The following is a 13241-nucleotide window of genomic DNA, read 5'->3' on the forward strand; positions in this document are numbered from 1 at the left end:
TTTTTGTTTTGTTGTTGTTGTTTGTTTTTTTCTGTTCCATTTCATCTATTTGCACCATTTTGTTCTGAATTGTACGTACTATGTCACCAGAGCTTTTCAGCTAATGACATTAAGCATTTCAGTGTTCAGTGTTCAGTGTTCTCTCTCTCTTTCACCTCTAGTGTGACATTTATCATTTCATATACCATTTCAAATGTTGAATTATGCTTCATTTGGCAATGAGCATAGTTTTGAAAGTTTCCCCTGTTATTCAGTTGCTATGTGTATCTTTGTTAGACTTACTGTTTCATATTTACATTAGTATAGTATTCGACTGATAACATACTGTGAGAGGACAATAAATTGGCCTCTCATATGCAGCAGGAACGTCTGTTACCGACTCTGCTGAACTGAGTGGAAGGGCTAGGTTATCTCCCTTCCACCGCTTGGCTTATACCTCTGAGCTATCGGGTACCTAAATTGAATACTGTCTTGTAATGTCTATAACTTATTAATGAGGGGTTGTAAGCGTCCTTTGTAAATTTTCCCGGCATTACAAGTGTAGGAATATCTTTCTTTATTCTTGTATACCAACCTAACTTGGCCTAGTTGGTAAGATTTTTTGTTTTTGTTTTTTGCTTTAGGTTAGAAACTTTTATGTTTATTATTTTGTGAATAATAGTATTGTTGGGACTGAATCTGAGGGTACTACAGTGTGTTGGGGAAGGATGAAAATAGTACCTTGGGCATCTTCTTAGAGCTCTGGGTCACTTTGGCTCCAACCACTGGAGAGACAATATCACAGAGCAAGCAGGTGCATGCTTTGTGGAAGGGGACAGACTGGGGTATGTGAGATTTTCCCCTGATATAAATCGGTCTTGATTGTCTGCAGGAAAACCAACAAGTTACAATTTTTTTTTCTTTTTAAGAAAATCCTTTTTTTTGGCATACCATTTATACGAGGGTCATTCAATAAATAAGGTGAATTTTTCGGTATAAGGACTTCTAATACAGATAGAAGCTTACTTTTTTTTTTTCAACGTAGTCTCCCAGCACTGTCACACACTTTTCCCATCTGTGCACAAGCTTCCGTATTCCCTCAGCGTAAAAATCTTTGGACTGATGTCTCAGCCAGTCGCTCACAACACTTTTGACTTCATCGTCACTTTCAAACTTCGTGCCTCTCGTGAACGCTTTCAAGGGACCAAACAGGTGAAAGTCTGAAGGGGCAAGGTCTGGGCTGTAAGGGGGATGAGGGAGCAGTTCCCAGCCCAGCTCGTTGATGGTCTGCACCGTTCGGGCTGCTGTGTGAGGCCTTGCATCTTTGGCACCCACCGGCAGCTGACCTTCGAGTAGCCAAGGTCATCATGGACAATTTTGTGTGCTGTCCCAACAGATAAGCTCAAAGTCCTTGCAATGTCATCCACTGTCACCCTTCTGTCAGACTGAATGAGGTCATTGACTGATTCGATTACCTCAGGAGACCTCACTTCTGTAGGCCTTCCAGGCCTGTCTTCATCCTCAACACTGCTCCGTCCTTCTTTAAACAATTTAGCCCACCTGTAGACATTTTTTCGGCTGAAACATGTGGCACCATACACAGTTGACATTCTCCTATGAATTTCAACTGGTTTGCACCCTTCAGCAACCAAAAACTTGATAACTGACCGCTGTTCAATCCTGGAGCATGCTTCTTGGTCGGCCATCTTTGTTAATCGCCAAAACTCTCAAAGTTTTTTTTTAATCTGCAAAACAAATTAAATCCATGTGAAAAAGAAGTAAAACAAAAAAAAGAAAAAAAAGTAAGCTTCTATCTGTATTAGAAGTCCTTATACCGAAAAATTCACCTTATTTATTGAATGACCCTCGTACTATGGCATAGTTTCAGAAGAAAGTGCGACTTTGGAAAATTTGCCTGCCAGGATATTACTTAAGTTTCTGTCTCACTCTCCTGCCCATCTGTCAGTGTGTGTGTGTGTGTGTGTGTGTGTGTGTGTGTGTCAGCGTGTGTGTGTGTGTGTGGGGGGGGGGGGGTTGCGTGCGTGCGTGCGTGTGTGTGTGTGTTTGTGTGTGTGTGTGTGTGTGTGCCGGTGTGCCGAGTCTCCCACGGCGAGTCTGCTGTGTACGAATGTGGCCCTGGGGCGCTGCTACAACGTTGCACACTGCCGTATCATTCGGCCTTGGCAAACAGGCGCAGTCAGTGCTTTCGATGCCGGCCTCTAGGCCACGTTGATCATTGATGTAGGTATAGATAAGAAAAAACATGAGGCACAGCCGGGCCACCGCGACGTGGAACATCGGCCGGTGTAACAGTCCAGATCTTACCCTGGCCAGAATTTACCCCGGCAGGAACTGGCCTAGGCCAGAGTTTACCCCCGTAATAACTGGCCTGGGCTACATCTTACCCAGGGGTATTGTTTGGCCTTGGCCAGTTTATATCCTCTGGGCCATTTCTTATCCCCTCTCCTTTTCTCTGAAATACACTGATATTTGAAAAGTGCCAAGATTAACATCATTAGAATCAGGGGTATGTGAACTGCGAGGAATATATTTCACACAGTATTTATTACCAATGGGCTTTTATTCAAAACTGGAAAGTAATCAATGAACTTGTTGCTTGGATAAAACTGTTGTCTTATTTGCAATTAAATTTTTCGATATGGAACACCTCAGTGTTTTAATTAATACTATCTTTGAACATGAAGTTTGTTCCTAGAGACGTTCAGTCGCTCTGATGTACAGTGAGTGCTTTTGATGAATTATGCTAAGAAATCTTGAGTTGGAAATAGAAAGAGGGAGACGTAGTGGCACACCACGAAAGTTGCGTTTATGCAAGGTTTGTAATATGGCTGTGATTGGGGATGAGTTATATTTCATAATGGAATGCACAAAGTATGACTTCCGATACAAGCGTGTGCATGAAAAATATTTGTCTCCGAAATCTGTTTTCATTTTTGTTTTTTGTTTGTTTGTTTTTTATTCATAGGAAGCAGATGGAATTTGTTAGCTATAAGTACGTTTATCACATTTGCACATTCAAATGCTAATTGTTATTTGAAACATATTTGCGTTTTCTTATTAAAACAGAAGCAGGTCTTTAACTCATTACACATAACATATTATTGGAACATCGCACCAGACTGTTGTATTGTTCGTTTTGATCACACATGCACACAAACACACAAACCGACATTCAAACACACACACCCCACACTGCACACATACACACCCTTATGATAGTGCTCAGCAACTGTGCATCATCTTTCGCAAATCGACTCACGTCAAAATATCCTATGTTCTAATTGCAAACGACACTATTTTGCAGATTCCTGTTAAAAACTGACGTTCTGATCTATCACTGACCAATATGCTTTCTTAAATTCTCGATCCCAGCACTGATAATGCGGATTCAACAAATCCGATAAAAACAACTATTTTAAACTGTGTCAAAGTTCATGTCCTACAACTTGCTTCCCTTGATTTTAGGATTTTGAGGGCACGTTTGCAACCATGGTCGGCAGTGGTGCGCGAAGAGAAGAAAGAGTGCGGAAATAGCCAGAAATAGCTGATATTTGACTCCGTCAGTCGTGGTTCTTGGAAATCGATATTCATTAAGGTATTACTGAGAAAAAGGTCGAAGCAGACGATAGATTATAAAATGCAACCGTTACGAACGCTGTTAACAATTACCCATATACCTACCCTACTAAACACCTCAGTGGATGGTCACTTCCAACAACTGGTGTATTACTGGAGAAAAATGAAAATAAAAAAGGGGGTGGGGTCAGCAGTTAAATATCAGCATTTGGCAGTCATATTGTGATATGGTATGCCGCGTTCCAGACTGAGGCGGGCGAGAATTCCAGTGCTGGACGGACAAATAACTTGTGGGCTATACCAGTTCCTGCTGGTCTGGGAGCTATTAAGTTCCTCAGTCCTCAAGAACCTATTATTATTATTAGCATTTACGCCTAATCTTAAAAACAAGCCCTAGGCGTTTACAAATAGAACACACATATATACGTAAATATCAAAAAGGAGCAGTGAACACAAATAATATACCAAACATCATTAAAACTTATTCAGCCCCACCCCAGATGCACACATACACCCACAATACACACAAGCACACGCGCACGCACACACACAAGTCATAGCACACAATCGTGTGTACACAATCAAAAACACTACCAACAAATTCTGAAACTATCAATACTCACTCGAGTCATTCATAAAATAGCCATTTTAGTTCATACTGGAAAGGGATGAGCTGTTGAGAATTAACCAGGAGGGGAATGGGTGGGTCTTCAGACTGGATTTGAAAGATTGCAGCAAAGATGAGTGACGGAGAGGCTGAGGAAGTTGATTCCAAAGAAAGGGGGCTTGGAATGAAAAACGACGTTCGCCATATGTTTTGGTTCGAGCAGGGGGGTTCCTAGGCATACGGGTGTCAGGAGAATAGCGGTGTTGGCGTGAGGGTATGTAAGGATGAACGAGATCAGAAAGATACTGTGGACCAGAAGCCTCAATGGACTTGAAACAAAGAGAGACGATTTTGTAAATAATTCTTTCTTGTACTGGGAGCCAGTGTAAACCATGAAGGAGAGGAGAGACGTGATCCAATTTACAGGAACGAAAGACAAGACGAGCTGCATGGTTCTGGACTTTCTGACGCCTAGCAGGGTTTTGTTTGCCTTGGAGCAGTTGTTCTCCACTGCACTTCTTACAACTGAGGTATTTCTTTTCCCAGTTGTTACTCTGAGGTATTTTATGGACTTCACTGACGTTTGCATTATGTAGCCATGCATTTCCTAAGTATGCTCCCGTGATTTCCTGCTTCTTGTCACAAGTAAGAGTCAGTGTTGCATGGATCACCATGTCCCAGCTCTTCTCCCACGGCAGGTCTGCTGTATATGAATGTGGCCCTGGGGCGCTGCTACAGCTTTGTCAGTACATTGCCGTATCATTGGGCCTTGGCAAACAGGCGCAGTCAGTGCTTTCGATGCCAGCTTCTCGGCCAGGGAGATCAATGGTGTAGTTACGTAAAAACTTGAGGCACGGCCGGGCTGCCGCGACGTGGAACCGCGCCCGGTTTATCGATTCGAGTCATCCGAATGCCGTACTAGAAGCAGTGCGATTTCCCAGTCAAACTAAGTTTCGGGGCCGGGACTGAGAAAGGTCGAGACCGGGATTCGAACCCAGACCATGCTCACGCCTTGCGCGCGGACACTGCTGTATGGCTCCTCGTCAGTGTCAGTGTCTGACGGAGAGAGAGGGAGAGGTGGAGAGAGAGAAAAGATAAGACAAGACAAGACAAATAGTTTATTGACTGACTTAAGCCTTGCTTATATCAGAGGAGGAGGGGGAAATGGGGAAATCAAAAGCACCAAAACATATGTAAAATGTTCTTCCACACTCTCCGATACACACATACGCGCACACACTGAGACGTTCACAAAATGGATGTGGACATGGACAAACTGGTTTCCCATTTACACATCTTGGAACATGTGGACACCAGCCCAGGAGATTGGAAATAAACAGACAATTAACACTAAATTATTTAACTGATAGATCTAAATTTTGAAATTGTGATAAATGTATCGAGCAATATCGATCTGTCATATATTTGCGGTCGTTAAGAATTGTCATTTGTTGTTTATTATTTTGATCTTGTGCAAATTTCAGAGGAAGATATTTTGATCATATTGCTTCATTTGAATGACAGCTAAAGAGAAAGTGAAATTCATCATCAGTATGTCGTTTACATAAAGGGCAACGCAAGTCCACAGGAAGGTTTGCGGAATAGCGAAATTTATGGATTCTTATATCAGTAATACCTAATATGAATCTGATGTTGATGTCCCTTAATGCCTTATTCTTAATGCACTCGAAATACGGTTCTAGTGAAAATTCAAACTTAAATTTTCTGCATACAGAATATCGCTTGTGTTCCTGGATCCTACCACACCACCCTTGTTTCCAACAGTCAATTAATCGCTCTTTGAAGACACGTAAAAACCAGGTTACATTTTGTACACCTTCGTATGCCATACATAACCAAATGCATATATGGCAAGTAAGATGCGAATATCTGATGCCCAGCATTTCTTATTGTTACTGTCTAGATTTACAAACATAAGGTAAGCTTTCTTAGGCAACCTTTCAGCTGTCATTCTTGAAAGGCGCAAACAGTATCGGATGGCATTTGTTTTTGCGTCTATATGTAATGATACTCTTCCAGTTTCACCTTAAACCATGTCATTTGGCGATCTTTTTATTTTATTTTTTTTCCCGAACGAATGTGTGGGCTTTTTCGGAATGGAATGTATCTAAGGTTCCCCGTATTTCAGATTCCTTACAACATAACAGGTTTAATTTGGGAATCAAACATGATGAAAAAGATACCAGGAGTGACATCCCCTAATTTCCACAAGGTTCTGAATATTGCAACTATACCTAATTTTGCCTTTGCAACCTGTTCTTTCATAGTGAGCCAGAAACGAGTAGTTAACCAAACACCTGTTGTATGAGTTAACAGTTTTCAGTTCAACCCAATTATAATACCATTTTTCGTGGTTTGAAATGTAGCCCCCATTTCTGAATACAATTATAGTAGATTTATCTAAATTAACTGATAGATCAAGAGTTTCAGCATTTTTTCTCAGTAAGTCTAACTGATGCTGAAGGCCTCTCACAGTGTATGATAACAAGGCAACATCATCTGCAAACAGATTAATAAACAATTTAATGATGTCAGGATGGATCTGTACACCATTGTGAATTATGTCAAGTAATAATTCATCTATAAGCATTGAAAACAGTAGGGTACTTGTAATTTCACCTTGTTTCAAACCTTTCCAACAGAAAAAGAAATCTGTGAGACCTGCGCCATTGTCACATCTTACATATGCTTGTATCACTTTGTACATTTTGGATGGCCTTTAACATTCTGCCACATATTCGATTTTCAATCAAAACTGGCCAAAATTTAGCATGGGAAATTAAATCAAAGGCTTGGGAAAAGTCAATAAATACAACATACAGTTTTTTGTTACATGCTGGATGTTTCTGGACAACAGCAAATAAAGTAAAAACATGATCGATAGTGCTACGATCTTTTCTGAACCCCACGTGTTCTTCCCCAATGATAATTATTATCTTCAACTGATCCACTTAACCAGTCGTTTATTAAGAATATAACTATAATAAAGCTTACTACATATATTTAAGAGGGGTATTCCTATGTAATTGTTACGGTCATCAGAGTTGCCGAAGTGGTTGTATGATTACTTGTGTTCATGAATCTGGATACTATTGTCTTGATTAAAAAACGAAATTGAAAAGATTTTCTAAATATGGTAATATCCAAGCAGCTAAATGTATACATATCTCTGGAATCAGGCTGTATGGACCACCAGCCTTGTTGCGTTTCAGATGATAAATTGATTCAAGAATTTCTTCACAGTTTATACCAGAGTTCAAATCAATCAGCTCTTGAGTTTCGTTATGGTAAGAAATATTGTCAATATGAACTGATGTTTGTGGCTCTAGCGCTGTTTCGAAAACATTAACAAATGCCTCTGCCACTCGTCTTTTGAAATGTTTCCTTATCTGTTCTTTGATCTATGTCTGACATTTTTCAGAGTGGGCCAAAATAGTTTAGGGTCTTCTGTAGCATCCATTAGCTTACTTTTAAGATGAGATTTATACAGATCTGATTTTTATTATATCAAGTCATTATATTATAGTTCTTCAGCTCTACTGATGTATTGATTTATTTTTTCTTTTGATCGTTCTTGTCTCAGGATCGAAAGTAATCGTTTCACATTTCGTTTTGTTTCCCTGCACTCCCTGTCAAACCACGGTTGTTTTTGTTCCCTATTACCCTATTTTAATAGTTTTGTCATACATCTTGATCCTGTTTCGAAGCATTATTGAATATATTTATCGAAGCATCTACAATTCAGTTATATTCAATTGTTCTCCGGCTTCTTCCAAAGCAGTTGCAAAGTCTGGTTGCATGAGATTGCCTTCAATTATACTGCAGTAGTCATTATTCCTATTATTTTTTTTCAATAGAATAACTGTTCTCTCGAGGTTCCTTTCCATAATTGTTGCACAACAATATAAAAACTACAGGCATGTGCTAAGAATCTATTCTTTCCTCTACAAACATGTCGTGTACTGAATTCATGAATAACGTATAGATCTGGAGACTGCAGAATAGTCTATTACACTGCAGCCGTGTTTGGAAATGGAAGTAAGCTTACCTGCTCTGTCTCTCTGGCTCGGTTGTGCCGTTTACAATACATAAATGAAATTGTGAACCCAGTTCAAGGAATAGTTTACCAAAGTAATTTTGTTCCTTATCTTGTGAATCCCTCGTGGTCACATCCAAATGGTTTGATTCACGGTGTGATGTTATAAAGTACTCAACATAATTTATATGGCAGATTTGCGTATTTCCGGTGCAGGCATTAACATCTCCGCAAATAATAATGGGAACATCTCCTATTTTTTCTGCCACATGTAGCAAACATGATTCTAAAGCAGAAATACCATTTTCAAAACATGACAAAATATACAAAAGTGACTGTGGAGATGCTACATAAACACAAATTTGAATCACATCGATTAGAGTCTTGAATAATTCTTTGGATGGTCTCAGCATGTTCCAAGTTTCAATGTCATGGTCAGTTTTCTTCACCAACTGGTGCGACAAGTAAAATCACTCCGCCCGATTTTCGACTTGCTTTGGAGAGTCTGATTGCAGGACAATTACATTGTACAAAATTATTGAAGACATCTGGGGTAAAATGTCCCCAGTGAACGTTTCTTAGAAACAAACAAAATCAAATGTGTTGATGTATAAAATAAAATCAGGGTCAGATAACTCAGAAGTCATGCCGCACACATTGTAAGAGAGGAATGAAACAGTTCCATTTGAAGGAAGACAGTCTGGGCTGTGGCCGAGTCCCTATTGTCTTTCACTTGTCATTCTTTTTCTTGTCAATGATCTTGCATTCTTTACGTGGGTTTTTGCTGGTCCATTGTTACACGTCTGCTTCTTTACCTTGTCTGTATTGAGTTTGATCTGTTCTGGGGTTTCTCTTGCTGGCCTGCGGAAGATTGTGTGGTTAGTCTGGGTGGCAGCGACGACAATCTTTTGGGGTCCTGGGGTCCTCTTGTCGCACGAGTCGTGATGATGTGCAGATGCCACCTCACTGTAGAGCTGGTCTGCAGCCACTGTGGGAACAGGGCCTTTGAGATCTGGAGTAGGGGCAGCCTCCAGGAGTGACAGCCTTCTGTCCGACAGAGTGAGATCAAGTGGGCAGGGGGGCAAGGGGTGGGGTGTGTGTGTGCTGAGTGGTGTGCTTTTGTCTCTTCCAAAAGGGACGGAAAGGGTTTGTGAAGCCGGGTTAACCACTGGTGCCTCCATCGTAGTGATAAAATCGTCTGGAAGGGCAACACGAACACTCTGCTTGCCTGCCGTAGTTTCGAGGACAAGGGTAGCGGGTGTTGGGTGTGGGCTCTCTCTGCTCCTGTGGATTCGACACTGGGCTTGAAACTAGCCGTTATCCGTGTTTCCTGTTTCTGTGACAGTTCACGAAAGTCAACAATGCACGAACGTCACATCTGACTTAGGGACGTGTCTGATTTTTCGGCGTCCAGTAGTTCAGCTGCTCTTCTGCACTTCCTGTCTTGTCCAGGGTAATGAAAGAGTGATTGAGAGAGAGATGACTGTCAATAACGTTACGTTTTCACCTCTGTTCGTTCACTGCAATTGCCCGGGTCATATATTTTGGCATTTTGTCTTTCAGTGCACGCACACATAATTTAATTAACTTGACACACGTCGGCGTTTCCGGTTTCTGTGACAGTTCACGAAAGTCAACTGAGGTTAATTGTAACCCTATAAATCATGGTTTTCATACAGTGATTTTTCATGTACAAGAAATTTAACTTTCATTATTACTTTTAAAAAGAAAAGAAAAAGAAAAAAGAAAAAGTTTCACTGTTGTCTCTTTATATGTGTCGCGGATTATTGTCTCCCTTGTTCCAGTCGAACATTGACCAAAGTTCGCTGTACAACATCGCCTCCCTCGGAAGGATTGCGGTGGAAGCAAAATACTCCTCTATAATTTTTTCTCCCCAAACCGTTTTCCTCTCATCAATAGACTTCGAGTTTCAACCAAATCAATCTATGTCACTCACACTCCTTATTTACTTTAACTCATTTAATGTGAAGTTTCTGGAGACTCCGACGGACTCAGTGGTGGCATTCAGTTTAGTTGACATCCAGCTCTGTGGTGAGAATGGTTTCATGTTAAGTTTCACCGGCCCTTGCAAACTTTGCAGGAAATCATTTTCTTTCTAACAACACATGGTTGGTTCATGCTATCATATCATCTTAAGTGATGGCTGGTGCTCTCTCTCTCTCTCTCTCTCTCTCTCAGTCATCCGACCACTCTTTCTCATTTACATATTTTATTTGTTTAGCCATCACCATTTTCAACGAAATGCTCCTGGTGGTATGTATTGTGTTTGCTTGATTTGTATTGCACACTGATGCTCACAACTGAACTGTCAAGTGCTGTTCTCTCTCTCCACCTCTCACTGGCAGGTGTCTCTGCATGCCTCTCTCTGTGTCTCCCTCCCTCACTCCTCTCTCAGTCTCGCTCAATATATCAATCAATCTGTCTTATCATTTGTATGAAATGGACGGTTTAACTCTCACTTGCTAGATTGACTCATCAGTTTTCGATAGAAAATTCTTTTAAAGGCTGTTATGCCTCCGCCACATTTTGTATCTGTTTTCCGTGAATGTCTGTCGCCTTGCTAGTTCAGTGTAGTTGTAGGGTGTTATTGTTCTGATGCATCAAGTGCCGAGTGTGGGTGGGAGACTCGGAGGTGGACGGTGTTTTCCAAATACCTGCTTTTGGTAACTGGCCTTGAACTGTAGAATAGACCGTATATAGGGCGGGAACGGACTGGATGAGAAAACGCAATTGCTTATATATATATATATATATATATATATATATATATATATATATATATATATATATATATAGCTCCTATTCATTGTCAGTATACATATATACCTTCCTATTTACCAGTAATCGTTCCAATCCTATCAAAGTTTATTTCATCACTCTTTGCTTCAAATGGCTGAATCGCCTTGGTCAACCACGGTCAGTCTGGCGCCAGACTCACATATGTCCAACTATTCATGATCGATTGGCCCTCTATAACTGAAAAATATCGACGAAATATTTTCTAGCATCCACTGAGCTGAAGCTGATGTTCCCTTTCATGCAAACTTCACGATTGCTATGCAAATGCATAACCATCACTGCTCTTGCCTTGTAATGTGCTCATAAGGCTACAGCGTCCTCCAGCGTAGCAACGTACTGTGGCTTTGCTGTCACTGTGATACAATGAATGTCGACAGCTTCACTTTTCGCAGTTATGAGGTATCCCCAAGCTTTTACGACCCCATCGCTGACGAAAGCTTGACTTCTGAGATCCTCTCACCTACTTTCAATCCACTCTTTACCAGCAGCCCCCACACTGATCAAAGCAAGACATTGTCTGCCTCAACAGAGTCAGGGTCGCCATAAACCTTCACTAACACAACAGGTGAAATGTTAAAAAACAAAGAAGTCAGTCTCCTCCATCTTTGAACTTTCTGAGAAGAAAAATCTGCGATAAACTGCCAGAAGGTGGAAAAGAAGACAGCTGAGCTCGAAACAGCCATCCATTGTATCAAACCCGACGTTGTCTGTGGCTGTGAGTCATGGTTGAGTAAGGATACTAAATCCAGCAAAGTCTTCCCAGATGACTACCATGTGTAAGGAAAAACAGGAAAACCACCGCTATGGGCAGAGGTTTCTTCATACTGGTGCGCAGAGATATTGTTTCATCTGCTGAGGATGAACTGTCTTCCGGATTGGAAGTTGTCTGGGTGAAGATCAAACAGAAGGGTAGTAAGGACGTCTTGATAGGCTCGTTCTACATGCCACAACGCCAGAAGGACATCCAGGAACTGAGGAAATCGCTTGAGAAAGCAGCCCCTGAGAGAAGACCAAGACAGCTGATACTCTGTGGTGACTTCAACTGCCCAGATGTGAACTGGGAAAACGGCACCACCATACCAGGAGCCCCTCAACGCCAAGTGCAATAGACTCTTGTGAATGTCACAGAGACAGCCCAGCTCACCCAAGTCCATGCAGAGCCCACGAGAGAAAACAATTTACTAGACTTGGTCTTCACAACAAATCCGACCTTGGTGAAGAACTCCTCATCCGTCCCTGGTGTCTCTGACCACGCCACAGTTGTAACAGACATTGACTCAAAAGTTTACTACCATCGTCAACGTAGAAGGAAGGTCCACCTGTTCATACGCGCTGACTGGGATGGCCTGAACGCTGACCTGATTGGTATGAAGGATGAGGTCAGAGAACTCTACAACCAAGGGTCTGTTGTGGAAACCATGTGAAAAGCATTCAGAGGCACCATTACAAAAGCCACAAACTCCCATGTACCATCCAAGCTCAGCAGTGGAAGGAAGAACTTGCCATGGCTGAACAAAAGGCTGAAGACACTCCCATGACAGAAAAGGTGCCACTTCGCCAGGGCAAAGAAGACAACTGGAGAAATTTGTCCAGCGGGAGTGCAGGACAGATGAGGAAAGCAGAGAGAGACTACATCAGCAACACCATCACTGAAGGCCTAAGCACCAACAACAGCAAGCCATTCTGGCAGTACATCAGGAGTCGGAGGCAGGACAGCCTAGTTGGGAAGAAGAATAGCCCACTGATCAGCGACACCAAGGCAAAAGCAGAAATACCCACTGACCAGTTCAAGAGCGTCTTCACTCAAGATGATGAGGGTACAACCAAGCACCCGGACAAACCAACAGCTGACGATATACCCAACATTACCATCGAAACAGAAGGTGTACTGAATCTGTTGAAGGAACTAAACCCGACCAAGGTTTGCAGACCAGACTGCATACCAAACCTTATCTTGATGTGCAGAGATCATTGCACAGGCCCTGTGGAACAGCTTCTAACGATTAATTGACTAAGGAGATCCGCCGCAGGAGGATTGGCGCAGTGCAAACATCTTATGCACCTTTAAGAAAGTGGACAAGCACTTGTCCGAAAATTACAGACCCATCTCCCTTACATCAGTCTCCTGCATACTGTTGGAACACATTATTTGCTACCATCTGCATACATTCTTCAAGGAGC

This window comes from Babylonia areolata, chromosome 18, assembly GCF_041734735.1.
Source record: "Babylonia areolata isolate BAREFJ2019XMU chromosome 18, ASM4173473v1, whole genome shotgun sequence".
NCBI lineage: Eukaryota > Metazoa > Mollusca > Gastropoda > Neogastropoda > Buccinidae > Babylonia > Babylonia areolata.